Source organism: Gossypium hirsutum, chromosome A09 (genome assembly GCF_007990345.1).
Source record: "Gossypium hirsutum isolate 1008001.06 chromosome A09, Gossypium_hirsutum_v2.1, whole genome shotgun sequence".
Classification (NCBI taxonomy): domain Eukaryota; kingdom Viridiplantae; phylum Streptophyta; class Magnoliopsida; order Malvales; family Malvaceae; genus Gossypium; species Gossypium hirsutum.
In genome coordinates, this window is record NC_053432.1 from 67,281,019 (window position 1) to 67,285,971 (window position 4,953).

The following is a 4,953-nucleotide window of genomic DNA, read 5'->3' on the forward strand; positions in this document are numbered from 1 at the left end:
TGAATTTGAGATGCTCGGGAAGTGGTTTTAATTTCGGACCTGGTTCCTGCACAACAGAAGGTAGAAATTTAGTATCTATAGGAGCCAATAATTTATTAACAGATTCAAAATCATCAAACATCATTTTAGATTTATCTCCATAAGATGACTCAAAAGTTTTTTCTGCTGATAAGTTAATTACGTCGATACGGTTTACGTTCAAGACTTCACTTGGGTGACTAATAGTACCATAAATGTTAAACTTTACGATCTCCCTGTCAAACTCCATCTTGAGGGTTCCGCTTCATACGTTAATCTTAGTATTTGTAGTACTAAGGAAATGTCGTCTCAACAAGATGTCTGAAGACTCAGGAGCGTTATCCTCCTCTATTTTTATCATATAGAAATCTACAGGGAAGATAAGCCCATTGGCTTTGACTAATACGTCCTCGAGGGCTCCTTTAGGATGCACAATGGACCTGTCTACCAACTGAATGATAACACCTGTCTTTGTCAAAAAACCCGCGTTAAATTATTCATAAATAGAAAAATGCATGACATTTATGGAGGCCCCTAAATCGCACATAGCCTTCTTAATTCCTAAATGACCTATTTTGCATGGTATTGCAAACATGCCCTTATCTTTACATTTCGTTTGCATTTTCCGCTATAACACTGCAAACACATTCTCACCAACACTTACCTTTTCATTACCTGTTAATTTTCGTTTGTTGGTGCAGAGTTTTTTAAGGAACTTGGCATACCGTAGAATTTGTCTTATGGCATCCAACAGCGGTATATTAATCTCGACATTTCTGAATGTTTCAAGGATCTCTTTGTCTTCTTTGCCCTTTCAACATTGATTTAATCGTCCTGGAAATGGAGGTTGAATTTTCGGTAATGGGGGTTTCGTTTGGACCTGTTCATCACTTTCGGGATTTTCCTTGGTGATTTCTTGGCCAAGATTCCTACCAGGAATTGGTTCCAGTACTTTTTCACTTCGCAGCGTCACTGCATTTGAGTGTTTTCTTGGATTAGGTTCTGTTTGTAATGGCAGCTTCCCTTGAGAGTTCAATTTCTCAATTGATATGGTCAATTCTCTTATAGATGCCTTCGTTTTTTTTTGGAAATTAAGAGTTTGTTGTTGGAAATCAAGGACATTAGCTGCTAATTTATTGATCATAGTTTCTAGAGAAGTACCTGAATCTCGTGGCTGTTGTGGAAACTGATTTTGGTATGGCTGATTATACCGTGGGTTGGCTCCATAACTTAAGTTAGGATCGTCCCTCCATCCTGGGTTGTAGGTGTTAGCGTAAGTGTCGTATCACCTTTGTGGTGGCCTAGGGAAATTTCTCACAGCATCTAAATGAGCCATAGTATCATCACACAGACTAGGACATGCATCAGTTGTATGTTCAGGTGTAGCATATATTCCACATACTCATTTTACTTTTTCTGCAACAAGAGAATTCACAATATTAGTAAGTCTATCAAGTCTATCCTCAACGGTAGAATTACTTAGCTGGTGAACCCTTCTAGGGGGTTCAGGATTGGTTCGAAATTGCTGAGAATTTACAGCCATCGTGGAGATCAAGTCTCTTGCTTCCTGAGGAGTCATGTTGAGCAATGCTCCTCCACTAGCGGCGTCTACCATATTCATCTCCATGGGTTTCAGGCCTTCGTAAAAGTATTGGAGGAGAGATTGCTCTGTTATACCATATTGTGGGCAACTTGTACACAACTTCTTAAATCGCTCCCAATAATCGCAAAGCAACTCTGTTTCTTTTTGTCTTATTCCAATAATTTCTCTTCTTAACTCAGCTGCTCGTGATGTTGGAAAAAACCTGTTGAGAAATAAACGAGAAAGATCAGGCCAAGTTGTAATAGATCCAGGATGTAAATAAAATAGCCATTCCCTAGCTGAATCTGTTAGGGAAAAAGGAAAAGCACGTAATTTAATTTGATCCTCAGTTACCCCCTGAGGTTTCATACTAAGGTAAACCATATGGAACTCTTTCAAGTGCTTGTGGGGATTTTCATTTTGCAACCCACGAAAAGTTAACAGAAGCTGGATTAAGCCTCAATTCAAAATCAGTATCTATAGTAGGATACGCGATGCATAGTGGCGGTTGTTCTGCAGGAGCTTCGACTAGTTGTTGAATCGTTTGGGCCATTAGTTGATGTGCCAAATTAGGGTTTTCGTTAACCCTAGCGTTAAACACTTCTTCTGGTGAATCGATTTCTACTTTTTCGCTTTCAAATGTTTGAGTAGGGTTTTCGTTAACCCTAGAGTCTACTTCGTCATCGATTCTGATTTCTAGCAGTGGATTACTTTGAGTCTCAACCACCGCTGACTGCTTTTTCCTTAGCTTTGTTTCCTTATGATTAGCTCTCGTAGTCTTTTCAATCTCTGAATCAAACGCAAGAGTACCTGGAGTAGATCTGGTCATAAGAAATAAAAAACAAGATTAGTACGTTGCCAGTCCCCGGTAACGGTGCCAAAATTTGATACGGTCGTTGAGAGCACAAAAAATATCCTATTCCTTATTAAACAATGAAAAAGAATAGTAAAGGGGAAGTAGGGTCGAATCCTCATGGATCGGATTGCACGAATGCTTGTTTCTCGAAATCTTGGGCAGAATCGTACCCAAGAAAACCTGCGTTCTTGAAAAAAAATAGATTTTTAAAGTTTTGATCTGAGAGTGAAATAAAATAAAAATGAAATTAAAAGTTGAATTGAAATTTCAAAAATTAAAAGTAAAAATAAAGTTAAGGAAAAGATTTATTATGGTGGATTTCTAGCCTCTGATTATCTTGATTCACCTTAGGTTCGATCCTTGACTTTTAAGTGACCCTTCTCAAGTAGAGTAAGTCAGTTATAGTGGAAGAGGATGCCTATGACCACCAGCTCCAAGAATTTAGACTTAAGATTTGGCGGAACCTGACTCTAGCCAATTATTGCTTTTATGAGACTATATTCTGCTAGATCAGCACTTTCTAATGGCGAATACCAGGTCATTTTGTCCCTTGGACTGGCCAACCTCTGCCGCAGAAAGCCAATGAACCGACTGTGCAACCTTCCCCAAACGTACAAAGTGGCTGTTCCTTGTACAAGTTGGAAAGATTACCTATTAAGGGACATGGACGGAAGCGTCAGCCCCATAATGCGGAGAAGCGATGAATACCCTGTTGAGAAGGCTAAGCGCGAATTCTAAGCCTCATGAACCTTTTTGGGGAATTCAATCTATATAATTAGCATGTAATCTAGTGTTTCACTACTCTAGCCATTGTTTAAACCAGAGAAGAAATTGTGAAATGTGTGTCTGTGTCCTCTTTTCATGAGTGTTGTTAGACTCAAGCCCTTAAGCTCCTAGAACGGATCACACTTCACACTCATATAGGTAGATCTTATCAAGAGTGTTCTCATAATTATAACACTCTAACATATTTATGTTTTGAGTCCATTAAGAGAACATTACTCATTATTCTCTTATCATTACGAGTACCAAACACTTCAATCTTAGGATAAATTTATTTATAAAGCTAGCAATTACATACTAATGATGTACTTTGTCTCATTGAACTTAAGACTTGACGTTATACCAAACATTGAGTCAATTTTCCATCATGGGTGACTTTAATTGATAGGTTTGGGTCTCATCCCTTTTGAGGTCTTGTTGACTACATCTCTAACAAGACTTTTTGTCAATGGATTCGCTAAGTTTTCACTTAACCTATCATAATTAATAGTGATCACCCCATCAGAGATTAATTGTTAGACATAGTTATGTCTTAATCTTTTATTTAGATTTTCCATTATATACTTGGCAATATGCATTTTTTAGAGTAGCCTCACCATTATAACAAATAGAAATAGGTGAAATTGGTTTAGGCCATAGAGGTATATCATAAAGCAAATTTCTTAACCATTTTGCTTTTTTAGATCTAGCAACTAATACAATAAATTCAGCTGACATGGTAGAATCAATAATACATATTTGCTTAATAGAACCCCAAGAAATGACACCTCCACTAAGAATGAAGATTTATCCACTAATAGAAGCATGATTTTCCAAACTTGTAATCCAACTAGCATTTTAATACCTTTATAAAATTGAAGGATATCCATTATAGCATAATCTATAGTTAATAGTTTTCTTTAAGTAACTAAGTACTCTATTCAAAGCTTGCCAATGTAAACTATTTGGATTACTTGTGTAGCTATTGAATGTCCCAATAACATATGCAATATCTGGCATTGTACAAGTCATTATGTACATGAGACAACCAATTAGACTTTCATATTTTAATGGATTAATCATTAGATAATAATTTTATCTGAGGACCCATGGGAGTTGTAACAGCCCGATTTTAGCTAAGTCAGAATAGTGGTTCCAGAACCACTAATCTGATGTCAAAAAAATTATTTTAATATTATTTTATGTGTTTACAGCATGATAGCATGTATGTGTGAAAGTTTCGTGATTTAATTTTATCGATTGGATGTCTAATTTGATAAAAGGCCTAAATCGCGTAAAATGCAAAAGTTGTATTCTACTTGCTAAAGGTGTCAAATGGCCTTAGCTTTTAAATATGATGGCCTTAAATGGTAATTAGACAATTTTAAATGATAGTGGACTTTTATGGACAACATTTATGTGTTATTAAATGAATTATAATAAGGTTAGTTTTGTAATTTGATAATAAGATTAATTAAAACATAACAAAACAAAATTTTGTCCATCTTTTCACTTTTATGGCTGAATGTTGAGGAAGAAAAAAGAATTAATGGATTTTTAGGGTTCGCCTAGTGCACGGTTAATTTGATCAAGAATGAAAGAAATCAAATTTAAATCGGAGAAAATCAAAAGTTATCGAATAATCGATCCAGTCTGTTTTTTCCGAATACAAGGTAAGTTCATATGCAAATAAATGTCTTTAAATTGAGTTATATATGTTTAATTTTCATTGAAC